This window comes from Meles meles, chromosome Y (genome assembly GCF_922984935.1).
Source record: "Meles meles chromosome Y, mMelMel3.1 paternal haplotype, whole genome shotgun sequence".
Taxonomy (NCBI): domain Eukaryota; kingdom Metazoa; phylum Chordata; class Mammalia; order Carnivora; family Mustelidae; genus Meles; species Meles meles.
This window is the reverse complement of record NC_060088.1, coordinates 44,383,049-44,395,447: the sequence shown is the minus strand read 5'-3', so window position 1 is coordinate 44,395,447 and position 12,399 is coordinate 44,383,049. Positions and strand designations below refer to the sequence as shown.

Genomic DNA, 12,399 nt, shown 5'->3' with positions numbered 1-12,399 from the left:
CAAAATATTTCCTTACCCAAGCAACTGCATCTGTATTCGTAATATTAGGGATTATTATCAACCTACTATTGACAGGCCAATGAATAATACTAAATACCCCTAACCCAGTCGCATCAAACATAATAACAGTAGCTCTGGCAATAAAATTAGGACTATCACCCTTCCACTTCTGAGTACCTGAAGTAACCCAAGGAATCCCACTATCATCAGGAATAATTCTACTAACCTGACAAAAAATCACCCCCTTATTCGTTCTAAACCAAATCTCTCCATCTAGAAATCCAAACTTATTAGTAGCCATAGCTATTATATCCATTCTAGCAGGAGGCTGAAGAGGTCTTAATCGAACACAACTATGAAAAATCCTAGCATACTCATCAATAGCCCACACAGGATGAATGAGTGCAGTAACAACATATAACCCTACCCTTATAATATTAAACCTCATAATCTACATTACATTAACACTTGGAACATTCATACTGTTCACACTCAGTTCATCTACAACCACACTATCACTATCTCATATATGAAACAAACTCCCACTAATTACCTCACTAATCCTAACAATCATACTATCACTAGGAGGCCTACCTCCCCTCTCAGGATTCATCCCTAAATGAATAATCATCCAGGAACTCACCCAAAACAATATAATTGTTATATCAACATTTATAGCAATTATAGCCCTACTAAACCTATACTTTTATATGCAGTTAACACACGCAACAGCACTAACTATATTCCCTTCAATAAACACCATAAAAATAAAATGGCAATTCGAAAACACAAAAAAACGTAATTCTTTTATCCCCACTAACTGTAACTTCGACCATATTACTTCCATTAGCCCCAATAATACTAACACTGTTCTAGCAGTTTAGGTTAAAAACACCAAGGGCCTTCAAAGCCCTAAGTAAGTGCCATTCACTTAACTCCTGAATCTCACCTTAAGGAATGCAAGAGTATATCTTACATCTACTGAACACAAATCACTTTAATTAAGCTAAGCCCTTTCTTGACTGGTGGGCTATCACCCCACAAAATTTTAGTTAGCAGCTAAATACCCTAGTCAACTGGCTTCAATCTACTTCTCCTGCTGCGAAGAAAAAAAAAAAAAAAAGGTGGGAGAAGCCACAGCAGGGTTGAAGCTGATTCTTTGAATTTGCAATTCAATGTAATATTTCACCAAAGAGCTTGGCAAAAAGAGGACTCAAACCCCCATTCTTCAATTTACAGTCTAATATCTTTATCGGCCTTTTTACCTATGTTCGTAAATGATGATTATTCTCCACAAATCATAAAGGTCCTTTACCTTTAATTTGGTGCATGGGCCAGGATGGTAGGCACTGCTCTTAGCCTATTAATCCGTGCTGAATTGGGCCAACCAAGTGCACTACTAGGAGATGACCAAATCTACAACGTAATTGTAAGTGCCTATGCATTTGTAATAATTTTCTTTATAGTAATGCCAATTATGATTGGAGGATTCAGAAACTGATTGGTACCCTTAATAATTGGCACACCCTACATAGCATTTACATGAATAAATAATATAAACTTTTGACTTCTGCCCCCCTCCTTTCTTCTCTTTCTAACTTCTTCCATGGTAGAATCAGGTGCAGGAATATGATGAAGAGTGTACCCACCTCTAGCAGGAAATTTAACACATGCAGGAGCATTCATAGATGTAATAATCTTCTCCCTACACCTGGCAAGTTTCTCATCCATCCTAGGAACCATTAACTTTGTTACTATCATTATCAACATAAACTTCTCTGCAATATCACAATATCAAACTCCTCTATTCGTATGATCTGTCCTGATTATAGGTGTACTTCTACTCTTATGATTACCAGTTCTAGCAGCCAGTATTACCATGCCACTCACAGACTGAAATCTAAATACTACCTTCTTTGACCCAGCTGGAGGAGGAGACCCTATTCTGTATCAACACTTATTCTGATTTTTCGGACATCCCAAAGGAGATATTCTAATTCTACCAGGATTTGGAATTATCTCACATGTCGTAACCTATTGCTCAGGGAAAAAGAAAAAAAAAAGAAAAAAAAAAAAAAAAGAGCCACTCGGCTACGTAGGAATAGCCTGAGCAATGATACCAATCAGTTACTTAGGATTTATTGTATGAGCCCACCACATGTTTATCGTAGGAATGGACGTCGGCACACGAGCATACTTCACCTCAGCTACTATAATCATTGCAATTCCAATGGGATTAAAAGTATTTAGCTGACTGGCCACTCTACATGCAGGGAATAATACATGATCGCCAGCTATAGTATGAGCACTAGGGTTTATTTTTCTATTCACAGTGCGTGGTTTGACAGATATTGTATTATCAGACTCATCATTAGATATTGTTCTTCATGACACATACTACATGGTAGCACACTTCCATTATGTCCTTTCAGTGGGGGCAGTGTTTGTAATCATTGGCAGGTTTGTCCATTGATTCCCACTGTTCACAGGTTACACACTAAATGATATTTGAGCAAAAATCCACTTTTCAATTATATTTGTAGAAGTAAATGGACCATTCTTTCCTCAACATTTCCTAGGTCTATCAGGAATACCTCAACAGCACTCCGATTATCCAGATGCTTATACCATATGAAATACGGTGTCCTCCATGGGTTCATTTATCTCATTAAGGGCAGTAATATTAATAATCTTCATAATCTGTGAAGGCTTTGCATCCAAACAAGAGGTGATAATAGGAGAACTTACTTCAACAAACATTGAATGATTCCATGGATGCCCTCCTCCATATCACACATTCAAAGAGCCAACCTAAGTACTACCAAAATAAGAAAGGAAGGAATCGAACCCCCTAGAATTGGTTTCAAGCAAATATAACCACTATGTCTTTCTCAATAAAGAGATATTAGTAAAAATTACATTACTTTGTCAAAGTCAAATTATATGTGGAAGTCCTTTATATCTCTATGGCATACCCTTTCCAAATAGGTCTTCAAGATGCAACCTCCCCTATTATAGAAGAACTATTAAATTTCCATGACCATACATTAATGATCATATTCTCAATCAGCTCTCTTGTTCTCTACATCATTTCATTAATACTAACTACTAAACTAACACATACTAGCACTATAGATGCTCAAGAACTTGAAACAGTAGGAACTATCCTACCTGCTATCATTTTAATTTTAATTGCTTTACCTTCACAATGAATCCTGTACATAATAGATGAGATCAATAATCCTTCCTTGACCGCAAAAACTATGGATCACCAATGATACTGAAGATACGAGTACACAGATTATGAAGACCTAAATTTTGACTCCTATATAACCCTAACTCAAGACCTAAAACGTGGAGAACTACTGCAATTAGAAGTAGGCAACCAAGTAGTCCTCCCAATATATATATAAAAAAAAAAAACCAATCTGCATACTAATTTTGGAGTCACAATACAGCACTCTGTCTGCCCAGCAGAAGAAAAAACTGCCCTATGGGGTTGCCCAAATACCCCAAATGAGGATGAACCAGCACGGCCCTCATGACACCCTATACCATAGGATGCCCTGTGTACTACTGCTCTATCTGACACATACTGAGCCAAGGCCTCCAATAAGCAACCCAGAGATCTGGCCACATATCCAGCAGAACGGACTTGCCATGCCCCTAGGCCATCATCTCTACCCAATATTGGTTTTCAGGCACCTGTCCCTAGACCTTATCTCAGATATCGAGGAACCTAATGCAAAAAACAGAACTCCTCCTTTCCCGTGGCAGGAAACCTTGCTATTGGGAAGGGTGTAAAACCCTCAGAACAGAGAAAACCTGCATGATCCATGAGGCCATGCCCACTCTTGAGGTCATCCTTGACGCGAACAGACATTGAGATCCTCAGCCTGAGCCCCCATTTCAAATAAAGCCCTCAGTAGCCGGAATATGTGCCCGCATATCGGACTTGCCTTTCTCCTTGGCCCAAATCCTAACCCAAGCTGGAGTTTTCCAGGCGCCCATACCCAGAGCCCTGTTTTGCAATCCTTCTTCTTAGGTTACCACTTAGACAGAAAAAAAGGAGACTAACATCCCCCAGAATGACACCAAACTATTGGGAGCTGGGCGGTGTCTAGCCCCAGAGCCAGGGGATCCAACCTGTCTTGTTCTTAGATGCCAATGGAAATTCAAGGTGGGGTTTCCAGGCATTCGAAAATAGAGTCCTGCTCTCAAATCTTTACATAAGGGGACACTTGAGCCATCAAACAGGACCCACCTGTCCCTCAGGACGAAACCTTGCTGTTTGCAGCATCAAACAACCCCCAGATTGGGAAAAACTCCATGGCCTCATGAGGCCACTGATACATTCAGCAGTCAACACGGACACAAACTCAAGCCTGAGCAAACATCCGGCTCTAACTCTTACTCCAGATGCTGGAGATCTTGCCTCAGCCTCTGCAGATTGGGGCTACTGAGCCATCTACCCTAAAAGTAACCTTAGCTTGTGCTTTCAGACTTCGGTCCTCACACTCCTGGCCCACAAGGCCTCCAGACTGGGAATTCGGGAGCCACAATGCAGCACTCTGCTTGCCCACCAGAAGGAAAAAGTGTCCTATGGGATTCCACAAAAACCCCAAATGATGATAGGCCACCCTGTGCACTAGTGTTCTGTCTACCATAGCCTGAGTAACGACCACCTCTCAGACACCCCGGTAGCTGGCCGCCTATGCACCAGATCGGACCTGCCATGCCCCTAGGCCTTTATGACCCTAGGCCCAAATCCTAATCCAATTTTGAGTTTCCAGACACCTATACACAGAGCCCAGCTCTCAAATCCCTCCTTATGGGGAACACTGAAACAGATATCAGGATTCCTTTTTCCCCCACAATGACTCCATGCAATTTGGAGTTGTGCAAAACCCCCAAAGAGGGAGGATCTTCCATGGCCCCATGAAGCCACCCTACATTCCGTAGCCATCCTAGACACCAAAACCAGAGGCAAAAGCCTAAGCTTCCGCTTCACACTTGCCCTAATGTAACATCCCTAGGAGCTCACCGCAGGGTCTGCAGATCTGGTCTGCCATACCCTTGGCATTAATCCTAACCTGAGTTGGTGCTTTCATACTTCTGTCCCCAGACTCCTGCTCCATAAACTCTCTAGGCTGGGTATGTCATAGCCACACCACAGAACTGTGCCTGGACTCCCCAGGGAAGCTGGACCTTATAGAGTTTCAAGAAACCTCAAGTTTAGAAGAAACCTGCAAGCCCCTAAGGCCACCTCAATTTTGTAGGACACCCTGGATAAAAATGCGCAGTCTGACACACCCTGAGCAATAACCTCCTGTCAGACACCCATGCAGATGGCCCCAGAGACAGAACATTGAAGCTGATATGCCCCTAAGCTCTAATCTGAACCCTTGCTTAGGTTTTCAGACAACTGTCCCCAGAGGCCTGGTCTCAAATACCAACATTTGGGGGTTCCCTGAACCACAGAACGCAATACCTCCAATTCCCAGGAGGAAACTTTGCTATTTGGAGCTCTATCAAAACCTCAAGGTAGTAGAATCCTGCATGGGCCCTGAGACCAACGCCACATTCAAAGGTTGCCCTGGACACAAAACCCCATTGTGACCCTCAGCCTCAGACTCCTTTTCAACTCAGTCCCCTCGGTAGCTCGCTCCAGAGCCAGCAGATAGGACCTTCCATGTCCCTCATCACCAATGAAAACCCTTAGTGGGATTTTCAGGCATCCATACGTAGACTCTGCTCTCGAATCGTTCCATACGGGGGACCCTTGAGCCATCAAACAGTGCTCCGCCTGTTCTGAAGAAGGTAACCTTGCTGTTTGGAGCTGTGCCAAACCCCCAAATTGGGAAATCCTCCATGTCTTCATGAGGCCACCCTTACATCACACAGCCCTCATGGACACAAACTCCAGCCTGAGCGGCCGTCTGACAGTCACCCTTATTTCAGATGCCTGTGATCTTGTCTCGGCCTTTGCAGATCGATATTGCTGTGCCCTAGTCCCCAACTGTAACCCTAGCTTGAGTTTTCAGTCTTCCATCTCCAGAGGCCTGGTGCACAAGCCCTCCACACTGGGAATTCAGGAGCCCCAACACAGCATGCTGCCTGCTTTCAGAAGGCGAAAAGTGGCCTATGGGACGGCACAGAAAACCCAAATGAGGATCAACCTGCACGGACCTCAATGGCACCGCAATTTCATCAGCCGCCCTGAGCACTAATGTTCTGTCTGCCACAGCCTGAGCCCTGACCTCCTGTCAGCCACCCAGGTAGCTGGCCATCTTCCCACCATATCAGACCTGCCATGCCCCTAGGCCATCATCTCTACCGAACCTGGGTTCATAGGCATGTCCACAGAGGCCTAATCTAAAATCCCTGCATAGGGAGGAACATGATCCAGGAAATGAAGTTCTCCTGCCGCCAGCAGGAAATCTTACTATTGGGATGTGTGTAAAACACTCAGAGTACGAGAAACCTGCATGGCCCATCAGGGCGCACTCATTATTGAGGGCCACCCTGGGCACAAACTTGCCACGTTTTTAGCCACGTTTTCAACTAAGCCCCCTTGGCATCTCAAACCTGAGCCAGCCTCTGAGGCCTTCGTGACCCTAGACCCAAATTCTATCCCAAGTTTGTGTTTCCAGACACCCATACACAGAGCCCTGCTCTTGAAGCCCTCCTAATGTGGACGCCTGAATCAGAAAGCAGGATTCCTCCTTTCTCCCACAATTACATAATGCTACTTGGAGCTGTGCAAAGCCCTCAAAGAGGGAGAACCTCCATGGCCCCATGAGGACACCCCTAAATTACTCAGCCATGCTAGACACAAAAACTAGAGGGAAAAGTCCAAGTTTCCCTCACACTAGGCCTAATTTCAGATCCCAAGGGGCTCAACTCAGTGTATGCAGATCAGTTCTGCCATACCCTCGGCACTAATCCTAACCAGAGTTTTTGTTTTCAGACTTCTGTCCCCAGAGTCCGGCCCCACAAACCCTCCAGCCTGGGTATTCCATAGCCACATCACAGGAGTCTGCCTACCCTCCAGAAGGAAGCTGGGCCATTTAGAGCTTCAAGAAACCTCAAAAATAGAAGAAACCTACAAGGCCCCTGAGGCCACCCCAATTTCATAGGATGCTCTGGACAAAAATGCACATCTGACAGTTCCTGAGCAGCTATCTCCTCCCATCAGACTCCCAGATAGATGGCCCCAGAGAGAGAAGATTGATCCTGATAGACCCTAGGCTCTAATCTTTACCTTCCCTTAGGTTGTCTGGCATGTGTCCCCAGAGGCCTTCTCTCGAATACCAACAGTTGAGGCATCCCGAGACACAGAACACAACACCTCCTGTCTCCAGAAGGAAACCTTGCTATTGGAGCTATGTCAAAACCCCAGGGTAGTAGAATCCTAAATGGCCCCTGAGGTCAATGCCACATTCGAAGGTCGTCCTGGACACAAACTACATTGTGACCCTCAACATGAGACACCTTTTCAACACAGTCCCCTGTGTAGCTTGCCCCAGAGCCAGCAGATAGGACCTGCCATATCTCTCATCTCCACTGGGAACCCTAGGTGGGTTTTTCAGGCATCCATATGTAGAGCCTGTTCTTGAATCTTTCCATATGGGGGAGCGTTGAGCCATCAAACAACACTGCCCCTGTCGAGGAAGGAAACCTTGCTGTATGGAGCTATCCAACCCCAAGACTGGGAAAATTCCATGGCCTCATGAGGCCACCGGTACATTAGGCAGCACACATGGGCAAAACCACAGCCTGAGCAGATATCTGACACTCAGCCTTATATAAGATGCCACTGATTTCACCTCAGCCTCCCCAGGATGGGCCTACCATGCCCCAGGGTTCTGCTGCACATGCCCTCCAGATAGGGAATTCTGGAGCCCCAACACAGTACTCTGCCTGCCTTTCAGAAGGCAGAAGTCACCTCTTGGACTGCACAAAATCCCCAAATGAGGATCAACCTTCACGGCCCTCGAGGGCACCTCAATTTCATAGGCCGCCCTGTGCACTAATGTGCTGTCTCCACAGCCTGAGCACAGACCTCCCATCAGACACCCAGAAAGCTGGCCGCATATCCAGAAGGTAGGGCCTGCCATGGCCCTAGGCCATCATCTCTACCCAATATGGGTTTATAGGTATCTATACCCAGAGGCCTGGTATCAAATCCCTACATTTGGGGTGCCTGACCCACAAAACAGAAGTCCTGCTGCCCTGCAGCAAGAAACCTTGCTATTGGCATGGGTTAAAACCTTCAGAGTCTGGGAAACCTTCATGGCTCCTGAGGCCCCACCCACTGTTGAGGGTCGCCCTGGGCACAAACCAGCATTGTGATCCCCAGCTTGAGCCACGTTTTCAACTAAGCCCCTTCTGTTAGTTGACTTAGAGCCAGCATATGAGGCCTGCTGTGACCCTAGGCCCAAAGACTAATCCAAGGTTGGGTTTCCAGGCACCCATACCCAGAGCCCTGCTCTTGAATCCCTCCTTAGGGACACCCCTGAATCAGAAAACAGGATTCCTCCTTTCCCACAATGACACCATGCTATTTTGAGTTAGGAAAAACCCCAAAGAGGTAGAATCTTCCATGGACCCATGAGGCCACTGCTACATTCTGTGGCCATGCTAGACACAAAAACCAGAGGCAAAAGCCTGAGCTTACACTTCACGCTTGCCCTAATTTTAGATCCTGTGGGGGTCGCCTCAGTGCCTGCAGATCAGGCCTGCCATATCCTTGGCCCTAATCCTAATCCTAGTTGCCATTTTCAGAATTCTGTCCCCAGAGTCCTGCCCCACAAACCCGCCAGCCTGGGTGTTTCATAGCCACACCTCCAGACTGTGCCAGCACTCCAGAAGGAAGCTGGGCACTTTAGAGCTTCATGAAACCTCAAGAATAGGAGAAACATGTAAGGCCCCTGAGGCCACTCTAAATTCGTAGGACACCCTGGACAAAAATGTGCAGTCTGAAACACTATGAGTAACTACCTCCAATCAGACACTGAGGTAGATGGCCCCAGAGAGAGAAGATTAAACCTGACATGCTCCTACATTCTCATCTGTACCCCAGTTTAGTTTTTCAGGTGTCCCCAGAGGTCTGGACACAAATACCAACATTTTGAGGATCCATGAGCCACAGAACCCAAATCTCCTGGCCCCATTAGAAACCTTGCTATTTGGAGCTAGGTCAAATCCTCAGGGTAGTAGAATCCTGCATGGGCCCTGAGGCCTCCACCACATTCGAAGGTCGCCCTGGACACAAACCCGCATTGTGTCCCTCAGCATGAGACACTTTTTCAACACAGCCCCCTGGGTCGCTTGTCCCAGCGCCAGCAGTTAGGACCTGCCATGTCCCTCGGCTGCAATGGGAACCCTAGGCGGGGTTTTCGGGTATCGGTATGTAGACTCTGCTCACGTATCTTTCCATACAGGGGCCCTGAGCCTTCAAACAGCACTCCCACTGTCCTGGAGAAGGAAACTTGCTGTTTAGACCTCTGCCCAACTCTTAGATTGGGAAAAATTCCATGTCCTAATGAGGCCACCCCTACATCATGCAGCCCTCATGGGCACAAACTCCAACCTGAGGAGATATCTGACACTCTCCCTTATTTCAGATGCCTGTGATCTCGCCTCAGCGTCTACAGATCGGGACTGCCATGCCCAAGGCCATAATCTAACCCTAGCTTGTGTTTCCAGTCTTCCGCCCCCAGAGTCCTGGGGCACAAGCCCTCCATGGTGGAAATTCTGGAGTCCAAACACAGCACTCTGCCTGCCTTTCAGAAGACAAAAGTGGCATATGGGAATGCACAGAAAACTCAAATGAGGATCAACCTGCACTGCCCTCAAGGGCACCAAAATTTCATAGGCCACCCTGTGCACTAATGTTCTGTCTTCCACGGCCTGAGCCCCGACATCCTGTCAGCCACCCAGAGAGCTGGCCACATATCTGGAAGATGGGACTTGCCATGGCCCAAAACCATCATCTCTACCCAACCTGGGTTTTCAGACATCTGTCCCCAGACCTTAGCTCAAATCCCTGCCTATGGGGGAAGCTGGTGCACAAAAGAGTACTACTCCTCCTTCCCAATGGCAGGAAACCTTTCTGTTGGGATGGGTGTCCAACCCTATGTGTGGGAACCCCCTGCATGGCCCATGAGGTCACACTCCCTCATTAGGGCTCCGCTGGGCCCAACACACATTGTAAACCTCAGCCTGAGCCCATTTTCAAACAAGCCAACTCAGTCGCTGGACCAGGAGCCCAAATACCGGGCCATGGTGCCAAACTCCAAGGACGATTTCCTAACCCTCGGTGGGGTTTTCCTGCCACCCAGACCCAGAGCCTGTCTCTGGAATCCCTGTTTTGGGGAGAACCCTGAGGTGGAAAACAGGACTCTTAACTTCTCCCAGAATGAAACGAAACTATTGGGAGCCGGGCATGATCCCCAGAGATGGAGAATTTTCATTGGTCCCATGAGGCCACCCCAACATTCTACGGCCATCCTAGACACACAGTCCACAGACAAAAGCCTGAGCTACCACCTCCCATTTGGCCTAATTTCCCGATCCCATGGAGCTCCCCTCAGGAGCTGCAGATCGGGCCTGCCATCACCTCGGCCCTGATCCTAAACAGAGTTTGTGTTTGCACACATCTGTCCCCAAAGCCCTGGCCCACTTTCCCTCCATATTGGGGCCCCTAGAGCCACACCGCAGGACTGTGCCTGACCTCCCAAAGGAAACTCTGCCTATCTCCATTGTCCAAAGCCTACCTATTAGGAGAAACTTATAAAGCCCCTGAGCTGATCCCAATTTCATAGGCCACTCTGGGCAAAAATGCGCACTCTGACACAACCTGAGCACCTACCTCCAGGAAGACACTCAGATAAATGGCCCCAGAGTCAGAAGATCGAACCTGACATAACCCTAGGATCTATCGGAAAACCAGCTTAGGTTTGCAGGCATCTGTCCCCAGAGGCCTGTTATCAAATACCAACATATGGTGTAACATGTGATCCGTGAACCACAAACCAGCACACCTCCTATCCCCAGAAGAAAACCTTGCTCGTGGGAGCTGTCTCAAACCCTTGGGGTAGGAGAATCCTTCATGGCCCCTGAGCCACCGCCATATTCTTACGTCTCCAAGGGCACAAACCAGCATTGTGACCCATCATCATGAGACTTCATATCAACTCAGTCCCCTTGGTACTTAGCCCCAGAGCCACCAGATAGAACATGCCATGTTCCTCAGCTGCAGTGGTAACGTGAGGAGGGCTTTCCAGTTATCTATGCAGAGAACTCTGGTATCAAAACTTTCCACATGGGGACACTGGAGCCATCAAATAGGACTCCCCCTGTCCCGCAGAAGGAAACCTTGCTGTATGGAGCAGATCACAAGGCCCAGTGTGGGAAAACCTCCATGGCCTCTTGAGGCCAACCCTCCATAAATCGGCCATCATGGACACAAACTCCAACGTGAGCGAACGGTTGGCACTCGCCCTTAACCAAGTGCTGGAGATCTCGAATTGGCCACTGCATGTTAGGCCAATTTAATGTTAAAATCTATTTAACTATTAGGGCCTGCTTAGCCAGAGAGACTCCATATTTCCTAGGTAGCCATATTGTTGTTTACATCCACGGACCTCATTAGGAGAATAAACGCCACTGTAGCTCCTGGTATTGGTTCAAGGTATCAATTCCGGGGGTAAAAGCCATAACAATAGAAGCCACCTACCTTGAGGTCTGTGGTAATTCTCTGTAAACCAGCCTGTGAGATTGGGATGGGGTCCCTCTCTTGGGAGGCGGCCCTGGCCAGTCAGTCTGACTTCTAATGCTTGGCATAGAATAAAGCTTTGTGTAGCGTTCACATTGTGTCAGCCTCCTTCCAATGCCCGGTCAGTCTAACTTCTAATGCTTGGCACAGAATAAGGCTTTGCAAAACTTTAATTTTGTCTCAGTATTCTTCCTTTGATTACGGACCCCATCACTGCACATTGGAACTGCCATGGCCTCCACCCTGAACCTAACCCTAGCTACTGTTTCAGATTTCTTTCCTCACACTCCTGGCCCACAAGGCCACCAGATTGGGAATTCTGGAGGCACAATGCAGCCTTCTGACTGCCCACCAGAAAGAAGTAGTATCCTATGGGTCTGCCCAGAAACCCCACATGAGTATCCACTTGCATGGCACTCAATGGCACCGGAATATCATAAGCCACCCTGTGCACTAATGCTCTGTCTGAAACAGCCTGAGCCCAACTTCCTGTCAGCCACCCAGATAGCGGGCACCATAACCCGCAGGTGGGACCTGTCGTGGCCCGAAGCCGTCACCTCAACCCAACCTGGGTATTCAGGCATCTGTCCCCAGACCTTAGCTCAAATCTCTGCTAT

General features: G+C 47.2%; 1 pseudogene; it reads left to right on the top strand.

Moving 5' to 3' along the window:
• The first annotated feature begins 1,329 nt into the window (after positions 1 to 1,329).
• LOC123935806 lies at positions 1,330 to 2,815 on the top strand (annotated as a pseudogene).
• The last annotated feature ends 9,584 nt before the right edge of the window (positions 2,816 to 12,399 follow it).